The following is an 18,266-nucleotide window of genomic DNA, read 5'->3' as shown; positions in this document are numbered from 1 at the left end:
AGGTTCAAATTCCTATTCTCCCATTTACTATCCTAGGAGGTAATTTAGCCAGTTTTCTCATCTGTAAAATGGAAATATTTAATTTGTTGTTGGAAAGATTAAAGATAAGGTATACAGTCAGTACTACCTGGCACCTAGAAGTCTCCCCAAAAAGATGTTAATGGTAGCGATTATTTTTAAAAATAAGATGTGGACATTCGAGCTAGAGATCAATTTATGGGGATGGCAGGTCTTATTATAGACAGACTGTTTAATTAATAAGTAACATCATAATACATGATTTTTTTCTCTTTTGTTATTTTGAGTTCATACTATAAAATCCATCAACTGCTACTCAGCTACAGGATTCCAAAGCAGTACTATTTGGCAGCCTGAACCAGAGACCCAAAGAAATGAATATAGCCACTCAATGAATAAAGAGAAGCCAGGAGATATATAGAGTAGAGTTAATCATGTGTTCTTGCTTCAGTGGCTTAAGTTCTATGATCTAGTTTCCTTATCATTAAAATGGTGCAAGTTGTGGCTATACCTTCATAAAATTTCTAAAGCACCTAGCACAGTAAAAATATTAAAAGTTCCTTCTTTTTTCCTCCTTTCCATTTCAAAAATTTGAATCCACAGACAACAGTTGTTAATGATAAAATACTAGAAAATTCTTAAGCCTTTCACATGGGTCTCCCATCATGAATTGTACCAAGTTTTTTTGCTAACATTCGGTCCTATGAAAAGACCCAGAGACGGTTGTGAGGGCTTCTTCCTTTTCTGAGAGTCTGGCCTGCTTGGCTGAGCCTTTCCTACTTTACTCCTGCAGCTCAGGACCAAATGAATAATTAAACTCTTAAGCTGAGTAACTGATTTTCAGCAAGTGAATTTCTCCTATGAACTGTAAGAGAATTTAGTTGAAGTGGGTACTGCATGCAAATCTATTATTTTATGGAGCCTAGAGGTTTCCACAAACCCTATAAATATCCCTTTTTGAGTGAACAGTATATTCCAGTAGGTAGAGGGTTACCTTAATAGCCTAAGTAGTGTGACTTCCAGATTGGTCTCAGGGGCCCACTCAGCCTCAAAGCTCCTAAGCTCCGGAGGGTTTCCTTGGGCAATAGCTATACCTCTAGATACACAATGAACATTGACTGCTAGGTAGGCTGTTACATAAAGGTAAAGGGAGATGACAGTTGCTACATGGCCTGATTTTTTTTTTTTTTTTTGAAGACTGCTAGAAAGAACTGTGCTTGCAAGTATCATTTCAAATGCATTGTGTGAAATGTTTCTATTAAAATTCATTCCTTTTGTTTTTAAATCTTTGCTGTTTAAAAAAATCCTGTTAAAAATTAATTTCCCCAGTACCTAACACATTAAATTGCCATTAGTCATTAACATTTAAAGGAGACTGATGTAGGAGACAAGAAGGTAAAAAATAAATTTATTTTACTAAGCAGACTATCTAGACCGCCATGCTGGGGAAATCCTAGTTGTAATGTTGTTATGAGAGGGCGAGCATAAAGGACACTGAAAATACAGATTTTCCTCCTTTATGGTTTGGTTTTTGGACAGCTTTGGTACAGAATAGTAACAGCACCTTGACCGAGCCAGTGGGCAGATAAAAGAAAGAAGTGGCTTAGTTTATGTCAGAGGACCTCATATCCTATAGGAGAACAGGCAAATATTCAATAAAGTTGACATGTGATTACTGTCCTGTCTGCCTATAGTTGAGAGGTAAATAATGAGAGCTTTATGGCCTTCAAAAGGGGCCATAGAGAAGACTCATGGGTAAGGGTAGCTATTTCATTTGGGAGACACACGATCCGAGGTAAGGAAAATACTAATTAAGTAGCTATTATTCGTAAGTTGTTATTGATGACTATAAATAGGAAAAATTATAGAAATGTGTGTATGTGTATGTATGTGATAATTTTATATGCCTGGTAACACTACTGAAAAACATACGTCAAAATATTGGTTTACAACGTGGAACAGGAGTACTAAGATTTCTTTTTCATGTTCAGTTTTCACCATGTTCAAGTTTATGCTTCAAGAAAAAATGTCTTCTACACATGTCTCATACTCCTAAAATGGGGTATGCTTGCTTTTGGAAAAGTTCTTTAAATTTTAGATTCCATTTTCCAAAGTTTTCTGGATGCTTTCTTGTTCTACAAGCTTATCTTCCATTATTTCCCAAAGTGCATACTCTGTGTTAATAGGTCATTCTCACTGGCCTGATTTCAATACATTTATTCCTTACCGCACAAATTTTTCATGCTTTCTCCATGTCTAAGAGGCATTTCCCCTTTATCTTAACATATCAAATACTGCTCATCATTCAAGGCACAACCCAACTTCTACTTTCTCCATAAATTCTTTCCTACTCCTCTAAAACTATATTTGAAATCTTAGGCAGGGGTTGCAAACATTTCTTAAAGGGCCATATAATAAATATTTTAGACTTGTGGGCCACACAGGCTCTGCTGCAACTATTCAGCTCTGCTGTTGTAACACACAGGCAGCCATAGATAATACATTAAAGAATGATCATGGCTTGTTTCCAATAAAACTTTATTCATGAACACTGACATTTAAGGTAGGAGCTATGCTGGCTTGGTGGCCATGTGACCTGTGAGGTTACTCAGAGTCCTGCACTTGGAAGGGCCTCATGCTTAGTTTAACACTCTGCTGTCATCATCTTGATGTTCATAATAATTTTTAAAGAAAAGGCCCCACGTTTTTGTTTTTCAGTGGGTCCTTATGTAGCTGATCCTGGGTAGGAGTAAGTATGCTACTAAATGTCAAGACTTACTGTAAAGCTATAGGAATTAAAACAGTGTGGTTTTAGTGCAGGGTTAGATAAATAATTGGATTTTAGAATTCAAAGAGCAGAGTAGAATTCAGAAATGACTCATGATGATATTGACCCATGATAATGGTGGCACTGCAGAACATGGAGAAAGACTAACATGGAGCTGGATGGGGAGGGGTGCAAGCATAGGCTGGTGAGTGTCCTGCCACCCTTGGAAGCAACCTGCAGTGATCTCAGCATGAGGAGGGGCAAAGTTGGCATTGCAGGCATGGTGAAGGCATTCTCAAAAGGCCCTGCCAGGATCGTGGACCAGAAATTCTCATGGTCCCCTGCACTCCTCCAACATGGCGGCCACCTCTCCCAGTAGAGGCAACAGAGAAGCTCTTTGTCAGCCTCCCCCAGATGGAGAGGGGCATCTCCAAAATCATCAGCGGCAACCCCAGGAGCAACAATTTTCTTTACACCAATGGAAAGTGCATGACTCTCAGAAACGTCAACAACCCAATCCTTGCTGACATCTATATAGAGCATGCCCATCAAACGGTGGTGGCCAGGGACAAGCTAAACCGTTTCTACATCACTTTTGGAGATGTGTCTGGGAAGATGAGGATCTGAAATACCACACAGATGGAGTACCTCTTGAAGTAGGAATGTCAGCTTTTCGCTGGGAAGATCAAGGATATTGCTTGGACCGAAGAAAGTAAGAGGATCGCAGTTGATTGGGGAAGGAAGGGAGAAGTTTGGAGCCGTCTTTTTGTGGGACAGTGGTTCTTCCATGCGCAAAATCATGGGACACAACAAAACCATCAACAGCTTGGACATCCAGCAGAACAGGCCATACCAGCTGGTCATGGGCAGCGATGATAACTGTGCCACGTTCTTTGAGGGGCCACCTTTCAAGTTCAAGTTTACAATTGGCTACCACAGCTGCTTTGTTAACTGCGCGTGATATTTTCTCCCAATGGGAACAGACTTTCTACTGCCAGTGCTGACCACTAGATATAATACATCTATGATGGCAAGAAGGGAGAGAAAGCGTGCTCACTGGGAGGAAGCAAGGCTCATGACAGAGGTATTTATGCTATTAGTTAGAGTCCTGATAGCACTCATTTGCTTTCTGCTTCCGGAGACAAAAACTTCTAAAATTTGGGACCTCAATGTGAACTCTGTTGTCAACACTTTACCGTGGGCTCCACCTTTCTGGACCAGCAGCTGGGCTGTTTGAGGCAGAAGAACCACCTCCTCAGCATCTCACTGAGTACATCAATTACCTGGACAAAAACAACCCAGCCAACCTCTGCGGATCATCACAGCAACTTGACCCAGTGCCTGAGGCTGCATAAAAACTACGGCAAGTCCTATATCTACTCTTGGAGCCACAACGGACACATTAATTGCTGGGATATCGAGATGGGGAAGAACGACCCCTTCTCTGGGAAGGGCCACACGAACCAGTTGTCCAGGATGATTATGGGTGACTCTGCGTGGACAGCTGTTGAGCTTCCCCGTGGACAACACGGTGTGGTACACCAACCTCATGATGTGGGACTATAGCAGACAGGGAGTCGAGAAATTGGACGTCCAACCAAAGTGCATAGCTGTCGGCCATCGAGAATACGTGGTTGTTTACATCCAGCAGATAGGCATGCTGAAGGGTCAGAAGAAGTGCTGCAGTCTTGACGACCCTGACTACGAGCCCAAAGTGGTAGCAGCACACTCCAGTGGGGACATGGTAGTTGTCAGGAGAACAGGCAGGAAAGTCTGCTTATACTCCATCCTGTGCATCCTGCTGAAGGACGAGGGCAAGCTGCTGAAGGCCAAGGCCCTGTGACTGACTTGGTGTATTCCCACAACCACACCTTCCTCGTGCTGTGCAAAGCCAGCAAGGTGGTCACGATCTTCAGTGTTGCTAAAGGCTACTTGGAGAACAGCATTTTTTGTGGACACCATGCAAAGATCATCGGCCTGGCCTGGTCACCAGACAACGAGCTTTTGGACCCTGAGTGGACCCCGAGACCAGAATCAAGATCCAAAGATGCACACTCTGCCACGATGGCAGCCTGGCCTGGTTGGATGAGCATATGCTGGTCACGACCTCCCACGATGCCTCTGTCAAAGAGTGGACAATCGCTTACTGAGGACCCCCATCTTTGGACGGAGCAAATCGGGACTAGAGTTTAACCGCAGCAGAACAGTCATTTCTCTAAATATTTTTGTAACGCTTCTGTGCCCCCGCCCTACTCAGGAGGGAGGGTGCTTAATTCCTGATGACCCTGGGCTCTGCAAGGGTCAGTATCTGTACATGTCCTTCTGAAAACTTTAGACAGTGACAGTTTGCATATAAAAATAACGTGAGCACTTAAAAAAAAAAAAAGAGATGGAGCTGAATAATTGGGTATCTATTTGGAAAAAAATGAAACTATATTCTAACTTATACTCAGAAATTAGTTAGCATGGAATATAGACCTAAATGTGAAAGGTAAAACAAAAACGTTTTCAGAGACCACATGGGATCTTTTTCACTCCAAGGTAGTAAAGTTTTCGTATGTAAGACACAAAAAATAGCAACCACAAGGGAAAAGATTTATTAATTCAACCACAAAAAAATTTAAAACTTCTCTTCTATAACCAAAAAGAAAGGAGAGGGGAGAGGGAAGAAAGGAGGAAGAAAAAAAAAATCAACTCAAAACAAGAGTTGATGAGAATATGGAACGACAAAAACTCGTATACTGCTGGGATGTAAATTGGTACAAACATTTTAGAAAAAGGTGATGTTATCAATGAACTTGATGATATTCATTCCTATGATCCAGCTGTTCTGCTTCTGGTATTTTAACTAAAGTAATGAAAGCTTATTTGTACCAGGTTATATGTATCAGAATATTCTTAGCAGCAGTATTTATGAGTATAAAAGAGCAAAAGTTGAAATAACACAAATGTTCACTGGTGAAAGAATAAACAAATTGTGATATAGTAATATGATGAGATACCATTTAGCAATGAAAAGTAAATGAACTATAGCTACCCATAACACCATGGAGAACACTGAAAATAATGCTGAGCAAGAGAAGCCGGACATCAAAGAATGTATACTGATTAATTCCAATTGTACAAAGTTCAAAAACTGACAAAATTTGTAGGTCTCACGGAACGGGTTAGGGGCTCAGCTTCACTGCAGCCTCATTGCCCACCTTTATACAGCCATAGTCTCCTCCATCACTCACTGCCCTAAAGTTTTGGGTCTTTTACTGCAGGCAAGGAATTTTTCTGTCCTGTAGTAACTCTGTGGGTTGGCTGCTGGGCTCCACAACTTTAAATACCTCTGTCATACTTAAGATCTGCTTCTTTTCTGTCTTTTTTTCCCATGCATCTCACCCTACTGAGCTCTGATTTCTTCATCTCTTTCAGTAAAACAATGCATACCATAGCAAGAGATGATTGCTATATATATATCATTTAGAGATAGTTGATCTCTATGTAGTCTCTATTTAGTTACCAAACATTTATTGAACACCAAATATTAGGTTGTTGAATCAAAGAGAAAAAAAATCCTTAAAAATCCCTGTACTTATTGATTTTACATTCTACTGATGGAGAAATAATAGATCAGTTAATGAATGTTATGAAGAAAATTATAGTAGGGTAAAGGATATAATGAGTTCTCTGGTAAAGGTGAATTTGCAATTTAAATAGAGTAGTTCTCATTGAAATAGTCACTTTTGAGCGAAGACTCATAGTGTCACCAGTAACAGGTTTTTGGTGTACACCACAGGAAAGAATTCAAGGGCGCACCAAATAAGCCAAGTAAGCAGCAGATTTACTAAAAGGATAGTACACTCCTTTTTTTTTTTTTTATTAGGAAAATAAATAAAAAAGGATAGTAGACCCTCAAGATGGTCAATGTGGGCTGGAAAAGAGCAGTTACCCCAAAGAACAATGAGACTTGGGAATATATTTCTAAAAATGGAAGTGTGAAATACTTAAGACTTAGGGGTGGTGTTACAGGCATTCCTAGGAGGGTCCTGACTGACCACTCCTTCCCATCAGGAGGAGGGATTTTGTCCTTATTTGGCTCAGTCATGGCAACACAGGGTGCAGATTTTCCTTAACCACAATGCTAATAACATTGTAATTCATTATAATTAGCTAAAGTTCATTTTGAAGGGCAAGATGGCATCCTGGATCTGCTCTCGGCCACCGAAATGTAGTTCTGGCTGGTCTGGTAGCTGCACTTTTTCTTAAGAGTGACCTCATCTCATCCCTCCTTAGTCTCCCCTTAACTCTTCCTTCCATTCCTCCTCCTCTCTACCCACGGCCTTCTCTACCTTTCTGCCTATGGTAACAGAAGGAGCTGACTGGAGTGGGTATCTGGGCAAAGATGATTCTAGATAGAGGACAGTAATGTAAAGTACCTGAGTTGGGTCCATGTTTTGTACATATGAGGAGCTACGAGGAGACCAAAACACCAGGAATATAGGATTAAAGGGAAAGGTAGTAGAGGAAATCGAGGTAATGGCAGGAGGGAGTAGTGAGGAGATAGATACAACAGAGACAAGTTGGGGCCATTTCCCTTCTAAAGATAAATGATTACAACCCATTGACTGGATGGGATTACAACCCATCCAAATATTATCTAAACTCCTCTCAGTGGGAAGTCAAACCGAAAGGAATTGTTTCAGTTTTCTATTTCAGCACAACAAAGCACTCCAAAACTTAGTGGCTTAAAAGAATAGCAGTCACTTATTGTGCCCATAAATCTGAAATTTTTGCAGGGTTCAGCAAGGATAGCTGGGACAGCTCATATAAGGATAGAGATCTGCTTCTAAGATAGTTTGTTTACATAGTTGGCAAGTTGATTCTGCAAGTACACCTCTCCAGAGACACCTTGGGCTTCTTCACAGCATGGTGGCTGGGTTTCAAAAGCAAGTATCCCAAGAGAATTGAGAAGTGGAAGCTGCCAGTGTCATTTACACTGTGCTTTATGGCTGAAATAGTTATAGAGCCCAAGGGAGGGAATGTAGACTGCATTTATCAATGAATGGCATGTCAAAGAATTTTGGGACCAAACTTCCACATGGAAAGAAGGAAATATAAAATCTAGGAGGTGGAGTAATGAATATGATAGCCTGGATGATGACACAAGATTTAGTAGAGAGATATCAGAGGAAGTCACTGGAACTGCCATGAGCTATAGCTTGTCTCAAAGCACAAAGAGGAGGATTCATGTACAGTTTTCTTGGTGCAGGACACATCCCCTTGTTTAATGATCATGTAAAGAAATGCATAAGATTTTTCTGATAATTGGAAAAGGTTCTGACCCTTTTGATACATCCAAGAAGAAAATTTCAGGTTTTAGGGTTGTGGTTGAACTTATTGAACATAACCTAATTTTGGGGTAAAGCAAATACACACACCTTCACTTTTCAAGGAACCTCTTTTTATATATGCCTCGTAGTCACAGCTGTAAAATTGCACTATAACAATAAGGCAGATTGCCCACTCAAAATGACCAGAAGCTGCATAATAAGTAAATAAATAAGCTTCTGTTTAAAAATGCCTTAAAATGCTTCCAATTTATAAAATTGCTCAAATTTGCTTAGTCTATGTATGAAGAAAAACTCAGACAATTAAGCTTTTATAGTTATGTTTCTGATATTGGAGTGGCTTATAAAAATTGTATGATGTCTTCAGGAATAGAACTGATTGTGAGTGATTCTGAAGTCTGTTTGATCTTTACTGCATATTACCAGAAGAAAGGAAAGAAAAGGGAGGGAATTATCTTTCCCTGAGTGCTAGGCACTGGACTGAGTACTTTTGATCTTTGATCTCACTTATCCCTCATGCAACACTCTGTGGCAGGTGTTATCAACCCTATTTTTATAGCTAAAGAAATTGAGGCTCAGAGAGGCTAAGTAACTTGCCCAAAGTGACACAGAGTAGTTTTCACAGAAATTGAACCCATGGCTGTTTGACTACAAAGTTCTTACTCTTTCCGGTATATTAAACTGCTTCTGGAATCAGAAGGCTCTTCACAACAAGAACTAGAGAACTTCATGATGTTCAAAAGAAGAATTAAAGGAAGAATTATGAAGTGTTGAAAAATGTTACCCTCTAAAAATTAAATATATTTTAATTTTGTATACCTGTCAGGGTCATGAACACTTTATATTTCTACAAAAAACGAGTATATAAAAACGAGTTCTCATTAACATCTGCACATTATTTTTGAGAAGCACAAAATCACATTTAGAGTGGGCATGCTTTAGAAGAAATGACTTCATCAGCAGGTTTGTTGGAATCTCCACTGTAAAAATAGGAAAATGGGGGAGAAAAGGAAGCTAGAAGAGGTAGTTGCGAAGATCATGGGCGGGGTGAAATGATCCAATTTTAGTGCTGGCCTCTGAGAGAAGAAGCCAACAGTTCAGTATGGTTTCCAAAGGACCCCTGTGAACTTGAGATGATGCAGGCTGGTGTCATCCATTATCCAGCTGGAAAGAAATTGAGGCAATGGCCATGCTCAGCCAAATTAAGAGAAGCATTGTGTTGTGGTGTCAAAGGGAACCAAACCATTGGATAGGATCAAGGGACAGAGTCCAGCCTTTCCTACTCTGACAAAGATAGGAAGGAAACCGAAGACTCAAATACATGAACTGAAGTTTAGGGCTGATCTCTAATTCTGGAGAAAAATTGGAGTGCTGAACTGGAAACTTTAGTCAGAAGCCTAGGCATACAAACTGGGAACATGGCATCCGCAGGTAAAGGCTGTATGTATATAATAATAGGATAGACATATGAGTGCTCAGAGCCCAGTGCAGACACATCAGTTACTATGAAATTAATTCTAAAATCTAGTGGCTGGTGAATCTGCATTCACAGAATACTCTGTCTCCCCTGCTTTGGATTCATTTAAGAGTTTAAGACATAAGATCCTGTAGTACAGATGAAAGTATAGCAACTAAATGGGCAGAACAGTAAATATTAACTTTCATTCAATCATTCCTTCATTTTTTTCATTCATTAATTAATATTTATTCCAGGCCTTCATGTGTACATATACAGTGAATTTCATTACTACATAACACTTTAAAATTTAGGCTAGTAAATACTACAAAAAACGCTTATGTAAACCATGCATGATTATTTCATATAATATGTTATTTCTCATCAATCACTAAGCATAAAATCAGACAGTGCTTATTATGCAATAATCCTTTTACCCATGAAGAAATACTATCCATTCTGATAGTTTTCTCTATCAATAATTCCTTATCTCTCCTATATTTTCAGTATTTCCATTAAAATGATCTTTTTTCCCCCTAAGCATGAAAAGATGTACATGTGTCTATGAAACAAACGATCCTTATCAAACATTGAAATAAAGCCCAGTATGTACTGGACACAGTTCTAAATGTCTCATATATAATAACTCACAACAACATATGAGGTAGATGATGTTATAGCTACATTTTAGGGATAAGGACACTGAGGCACAGGAAAGAATAAATGAATTGTTCAAGATCACACAGATAGTGAGAGGTTGAGCAGGGATTTACACCCAAGCAATCTGGCTCTGGAGTCCGTGCCTTTTCCACGCTGTCACGCTCCTGTCCTGGAGTCCTCCTTACCTTTCATTCTACTTCTCTTCCTTTTTCAGTCACTTTTCATGAAGGAGTGTCTACTGTGTCAGATTTCACTTCCTATCTGTGTCAGATCCAATGTATCAACCTATCCAGATTTGTATGACCCCTGCTGCGTCCTGGGTGCCCGACTACTTGCTCGGTTCTCAGTGGACTTCCACGTCCACAGCTGTCTCCTTACCCACTCCCCATTGCGGAAGACAAGGGCAGTGCCTTTGCATGGCCTGGGTCACACTTTCCCAGGAAAGAGTCATAGCTGTTCCAGTGCCAAGGTCTGGGCTGACTGGATCCACAAAGGTTTGGGCTCCTTCCACCACTTAGGACTCTGATGCAGAGCTGTGTGGTACTGATTTCCTTGAAGGGCTGTGTGGCACAACTTGAGAATAAAGGGGAATTTATACCTCTTAAGGTAAACTTTGACCAACAAGAGACAGGAGTTGGAGGGTGGGGCAGGAAGAGATCTAGCAGATATATCCCTCTTTCTTTTTCCCTTTGTTGGATTGTTCCACAGTGTGAATGGTTCCATATGGCCTACCCAAACTCTGAGCAGCTGGCTGGATCTTCTCACAAGTCTGTAGATGGCTCATAATGCACCTCTTTGTATTTGCTTTCCCTCCTGCCTGCTTCCTGTTCTTTTCTCCTCATCATTGCTGAGTTGGGATTGCATCTCCCATGAAGCATTTGTTTCAGACTCTGTTTTCTATGGATCACCAAGACACTAGTTTTCTTCCATTGCATTAGGCTTATATCCTCACTTTCCAATCAAACTATTGTCACTGAGAGTGTCAGAGATCTCCTCATTGTTAGATTGAATGAGCATTTTTCAGTCCTTATTTTATTTGACCTCTCTTGTGTTGAGCTATTTTGACCATTTCTTCCCAATACTTCATGATAGTTAGTTTCTCTGGTTCTCTTTTCACCTAGTTAATGATGCCTTTTACATCATTCATGTGCTCTGTTTCCTTATTCTACACCTAAAATACTGGAATTAGCAGGATTCTTCATGTGGCTTTTTTTTTTCTCCTCATAAGTTATTTCATCTACTCTCATGGTTTCAACTATCCGTAGATTAGTAGGGTCTAAATCCATTTGTTTAGCACAGATCTTTCTCCTGAACTTCATGCCCTGGATTTCTATCCCCACCTGAATATCCTATAAACACATGCCATTTGTTATATGTAAATCTAAACTAACACCCTCAAGTCCATGTCTGTGTTGGATATCTTTCATTTATATTTCAAGATCCACTATGCAGTTTTAAGCACACTGTTTTGTTCTCTGAAAAGTGGACCTGCGTGGACTACCCTAATTGCTTCCTTGTTCTCCAGCTTCTGGTTGAGTCCAGCCATTTGGCAAGCACAGTGTGGCATGAGATGGAGGAAGGGGACTGAAATCTGACTAAGTATTCCTTCAGCATCCTCTCTGAGAGTCAGCATCAGCTGGCTGCATCCCTTGATATAGGATCACAGCTCTTGTCAGGTAGCCCTCTTAGCACAGCTATCTTGAACTCTTTTTATCAATATGCTATAGATGTTTCACATTATGCTACAATTATTACCTTCTCTGTCTCTCTCCAGAAACTCCTTGTGAGTAGGGATCTCATCCCATTCATTCCCCTACCCTTAATGACTATTATAGTTCTTTGCAAATAACAACATATTTATAGTGTATGGATTAAACATGTGCTCAAAGCTATGACAAATAGAAAAGGGAGACAGAATAAAAAGATTTTGTCCTACCCTCAAAGAATTGATGATTTATTTGGGCAGCTAAGACTACCAGGTGGAAACAATTAATTACTAAGAATTAATAGAAAGACAATTTGTTCAACACTTCAAGAAACTGACTTCTCAGAATGTAGAGATTTCATGCTATCAGGGGTCAGGAGGATTTTATAAACTAAGAAAAAAGGTACTAGATATTGGAGACTTAGCCTTCAAACCAGCTTGCAAATAAGTCTCATTCAACCAAAACTGAAAACAAAAATCTCCCAAAAAGAAACAGTAATTGCAGCAAACAAACAAACAAAAAAAACCTCACAACAAATCAAAATGTTATCAACCTTTCCTCTTTCCAGAGCCCACATTGTTACTTAAAAATAAGTGAAATTGACATTCTTTGGTATTCATTCTAACCAAGGAGATCGCTGCCTATTTCCAAGGTTGACTTAAATGTCACTCAGAGTTCTCTCTGCAGGTATTGAACTAGCCTGACCTACAGCTTTGGTTTTAAAAGATTATGGAAATTGGGGGTGTGAGGTTGTGTGTGTGTGTGGGGAGGTGGGGGGCTTGTGGACAGAAGAAAGCTGCAAACTCTATTCCAGAACTATCAACATTGGAAGTAGAAATCCCACCAAGGCAGACAGTTTTTGTTCTAGTGTGTTGTAAACTGTGTGGCTAATTAAAAGCCCTGCAATATAACTTCAGCACATATTGTTTTTCTACAAGATACCAAAGAATTGTTCCTGTTGATGTAGTTGGTGAGCACTAGTTTTAGAATACAATAACTCCTCAAAACTTTCACTGGTATATTCATCAGGATAAGTGAGCATGTCACACACACTATTTTAATTTTAGAATTTTGTGTCTCTAAACTCACCAGGGTCTTCTATTTAGATCAGCTGTGTGTGCTAGCTCACCAGTGAGGTGAAATATGTAAACATGATGAATATAATTGAAGTAATACTGATGTTATTAATTATTGGTGCAGCTGAGAATGCAATGTGAACAAACATCAAAGAAAGGTAATAGAAGACTTTTTTTTCTCTCCATATAGCACTTGTATTAATATCTCTGAACCGTCAGCCATGTTCTTGCCTGCCTTAAACTTCTTCCAACTTTTCCAGCTGTAGACTCCTGAAACTTGCATCTGGTTCCCTGGCATGCCTTTTGCATGCCTATGTATACACCTTCTGACCAAAGAACATTAGCGCATACGCACCACCTTTAGACTGAAGGATCCACAAATATAATTTCTAAAAGGCCCAAGTACCTCGTTAAGATCTTATATCATAATGATTGGTTGACAAGTCAATTTGTACAAATGCTGGTTTTGTGGACTTTATGATCATTAGCAGTAAAGACATAGGAACTGAGATGGGGTAATTATTAGCACTGGGGCATAGTAAATCAATATAGAGGTGTGAACATACTTTTCAGATGATTTTAAATTTGGGTAATTTAATGAGTAGAGTCAATGTATAATTAGATGGTTCAGACAGAAGTTAACCCAATTTTTAGATAGACAGAAATATGTACTACAGAGCATTTTATGGTAAGAGGTACCCATCATTTGTTGAACAAACACTGAATATACGCGTTATGTCAAATATAAGCCTGGGTGCTGGAGAGGCAATGATGAAAAATTTCAATGATGATTTTGGGAATATATTGTGGGGAAGACAAAATCAGCACTGGAAATACCCAGAATCTGCAGAGTTATAGCACTTGGGTATTTTTGAAGAATATCAAATAAATACATGTGTTCTTAGTGGATGGGACGAGTCTCTGGTTATCTTAAGACATGTGGTGAGGGGCAGCAAGTTGATGCAGTGATTTTTGAGATAAGGAGGAAAAGAGGATCAGGTACAGTGGAAACACTTGATGTGGCTTGAGTTCAAGTAAGAATGATTGTGAATTCCACTATAGGGCCCAATGTAAAGCCTTTTTGGATCCATCAAGTTTATGAGACAGTCTTGAGTTGGTGGAAGAGATTAAAGTCAGAAGTCAAACTTGTTCCATTGCAAATGAAAATATGAAGGGCAGTTCTTATTCATTTGAGGGACAAACCATTTGTTCTATGCCTATTATTTATATTTCTAAATTTATTTTGGTTTTGCTTTTATTTTTTTCCTATAGTTATACTTGCGAGTACTTTATCTCAAACCCATCATGATCAGTGACAATTTGGTCAATTATGATGATGCACATTGCTAACTTTTATCACAGAAGTTGTCATTGACAGTGGTTTAAAAAGGCTCTAGTAGCATGGATCATAATGAAAACTGAGACCTGGAGTTATTATAAATTTTTTGCTTTGTAACTGCAGAGCCTTCCTGCAGGTAAACTCACTATTTGTTCTTTTACCCATGTTGACTTAAAATTTATCTCATAATGATTCACACTATGAAGGCCTGGGTATCCATGATTTCTTCCTGGGTGTTATGTTCCAGGTTCCTTTTTAGAACATTCCTTCTACCTCTTTTACTTCAGCCTACTGAGTATATAAGAGTATATGAGTTGTATAGGTGTCTCGTTACATCTGTTTTCTACACATTTATTTCCATCTTGACAGTACTGTGTTTTGATAAGTGGTACTTCAATCCTGGTAGACTGGCTACATACCAGAACTATACTGTTGGTGAGTCAGTCTTGCCATTTAGTGTGAAGAATGTGACACTTCTTCAAACACATTGCAGATTCAATTGCACCAAAGTTTGGATAACAAAATGCCAACTGTAGAGTATCATTTTGGCACTTATATGGGGTGTCTGCGTGTGTCTGAGAGACAGAGAGAACTATAGAGGGCAGAGTCCAGAATGTCTTTTATAAGACAGAACAGAAATAACTTATAAAATATACTCAGAATATATTTGATGACTAATGACATGTTTTCTGATAAAATTGCAGATCCATATTTCACTTTCAGGAATAGACACACTATTTCCTTTTAGCTATAGACAAAGGATCTTTCAGGTAAGACAGTATTTTACCTTACAATCACACAACGTCAAGCCAGAGTCATTGTTCTAAAGGAACTGAACTTTCTGCCACTTCAACAACCCTAAAGTGCTGACTGTTAAGTCGTTTTTCTTTTCCTTTGATGTGACTATGACAAGAAACAAATTCATGGAAGAGGAATTATCTGTGATGGTGGGCCATTAGATAGCTGACCTTGGAAAAATTAATACACTAAGTGAATGGTAGTAGTCAGTTTATGTGCCAAAGTTGCAATCAGGAACATAAACTTTTTTCTGTTGCAAATTTGTAATATTTCAGATACAGAGATTGTTTTAAACATTATTTGTTAGATTTGTCGTTGATTTCAATATCATTGTTTATTTATTTATACTGAAATACATGGCTTCAGTACTTTTAAGAATGATTTAAAAATTTTAATTTAGATAACCAAAAGTATGTGTGTTCATGTGTGCACATGGATTTGTGTGTGTGTCTTTAATGTGCAACATGATTTCAATAAGGCTTAAAGTGGAGAGAATTCTTTCTAGAAACAAATATGTTGGTACTTCAATATTTATGCCTGCTTGGTTTTGGAATGCTTGGTGTAATTTTTATAAGATAGTATGTTTACTTGTCTAATGATATTTTTATGAAAGAAAGTGAGTTTATACTTTCTAACCATTTATCCTCTACTTCACATTTATGTCTAAACTCCTTTTGGCCATATTCTCCAATCTCCCCACTCCGACAGTATATAAGTATGCTACTCACTTCTTTCTTTAGCCTCTATATACTTACCTTTGTTCTACTTATGATTTAAATGCCACACTCTCCTTTCTCAGTAGACTTTGTCTCTTTTCCTTAAAATATTAGTGTAGCTGTACCATATTGAACCACCTGAATGAGCTTATGAATTTAGTCAAACAGTGAGTCAATTCCATCAAATATCCATCTAGCTTGATTATTATTTACACTTAATGGATTGGTTGACTAAGTTTACCTGATTGATAATTGGTCATAGATCTTGTATTATAAATATATGTGTAACTTATATCACATATGTATCTTATATCTTAAGTACATTTGAGTTTGTTGGCTCACTCATTCATACATTCAATCTGTCATTCAATCCACACACACTAATGTATCAAGAACGCAAAGCTCATATGACATGACCTTGTTATTGAAGAATTTAAACTCCATTGGCATATTTGTTTGACTAATAAGCTCGTATTGGATAATAATAGTAGAAATAGTAATTAATATTTCTTGACCATTATTTATGTGTCCGGCATTACGCTAAATGTTTTATATGCATTATCTCATTTGATATTTATGGCATGCTCGTAAGAGATGAATTACTTGGCTTTATTTTAAGATCAGGGATCTGAAGTCCAGAGAAATTGAGTAATCCATGCTAAGTCACATAGTTAATGAGTGACAGAGCTAGGAATGGAATTCAGGCAGCCTAAGTCCTGAAGGTTCATCCTTAGTCACTATATCCACATACCTGGGAGGACAGGGCAGAGTGGCATGTATATAATTCTCTGCCATAGCACCTGGCAGTTTAGAGCCTTCACATGCATGTTGATTCTCACCAAGGAGAAATCCATCCATAGGATACTGAGTGCCAGGGATAGATAAGGCAATTTGAGATTAAATATTTCCTAAACAACATTTCTAACATGTGAATAACTAATAATATACTTATTTCTTCTAATTTTACATACTCATACTTTTAATTTAACTATAGTTTAGAGATATAATATTTAGATTTACTATAAACTCAGATGTTTAATCCTGACACATACAGAGATCAGACAGTAATAAAAATTTAATTTTTAGGAATGTGACATGATTTATAGAAATATTTCATAATTATATCTGCAATGCTAGACATTCCTTTTCCACAGTTTTTCTTTTTCTTTAGGAATTTTTATCTTTGAATTCTTACATTTGTTTTGTAACATTCAAATGGCATCTGACATTTTTGCTTACTAAATATATGCATGTGATATGTAAAGCACAGAATGATATTAAAACATAATGAGCCATATTTTAGATTTGCTCTTCTCTGTATGGTCTCAAATGCGATTTTTTTTTTTTTTCATTTAAAGAAAACAAAAAGTTTGAGTCCAGATTGTTCATAGAGATCCGAAGGAGAAATTTTGCCCTTGGTAATTGCCTGTTTTTTTTAAGACAGCGCACATACATACGCTAAGTTGCTGTTATACTTAGAATGCACATTATTTGAAAGGTTGGGAATTTTCAGATCTTTTGGTATACAGGTAAGGTAGAGCATCTGTGAATGAGACCTCTTAAATTGGTGAAGTTCCAAAATGATCTTATGATTGTATAGTTTACAACTTTATCATAGAAAAAAGAAGGTAGGTTTGGTTAATGTTTTCTATAGAATTTTTTCCTTCTGTTTTATGAGAGTCTTAATTAGACTGTTAAATGAATTTTAATATCATTATTTATATTACAGAAAATCATTTCAACTATGTTATACAATATTTGGAAAAAAATCGGTCTAGGTCTTTGTTAAGATTTGAATCAAATTCACACTCTGCAATCAGTCAATAAATATTTTAGTGAATATATATATTTTTGTCCAGCAAGTCAAAAAAATGAAAAAGAGTTTAAGAAATATTGCCCACCTTCTCAGAGAGCTGGGCATCAATGTAGTTGTGGATACGAGACATATAAATCTAGAATGATTAGTTCTAAACTGCCATGTGCTGTGGCAGAGCATTATATACATGCCACCCTGCCCTGTCTTCCCAAGTACGTGGATATAGTGACTAAGGATGAACCTTCAGGATTTAGGCTGCCTGAATTCCATTCCTAGCTATGTTACTCATTAATGACGCCTCTAAAATTTTTGTGCTACTAATCCAATCTCCTAATGCCTCAGTTTTCTCACCTATGATGTGGGGATGATAATTTTACCTTACTCAGAGATGCCATAAAGATTAAATAAAATAATATATAAAACCATTTGTGGCTTAAGTAAGTGCATCATTCCCCACTAGATAGTGTGGAATACTATCTCATGTGTTATCCTCTTAGTAGCCTTGGTGCCTAACACAGTGTCAGGCAAAGGCCAGGACACTACATATGTGTTCAATGAATAAATGCATGCTCCTGGAT

The 18,266-nt window shown here is 38.1% G+C and overlaps 1 pseudogene; it reads left to right on the top strand.

The window, feature by feature from the left end:
• Positions 1-3,118: 3,118 nt before the first annotated feature.
• Positions 3,119-4,935, top strand: LOC109445252 (WD repeat-containing protein 1; annotated as a pseudogene).
• Positions 4,936-18,266: the final 13,331 nt, after the last annotated feature.

The sequence above is a fragment of the Rhinolophus sinicus genome, linkage group LG01 (genome assembly GCF_036562045.2).
Source record: "Rhinolophus sinicus isolate RSC01 linkage group LG01, ASM3656204v1, whole genome shotgun sequence".
Classification (NCBI taxonomy): Eukaryota; Metazoa; Chordata; class Mammalia; order Chiroptera; family Rhinolophidae; genus Rhinolophus; species Rhinolophus sinicus.
This window is presented reverse-complemented; position numbering and strand designations above follow the sequence as displayed.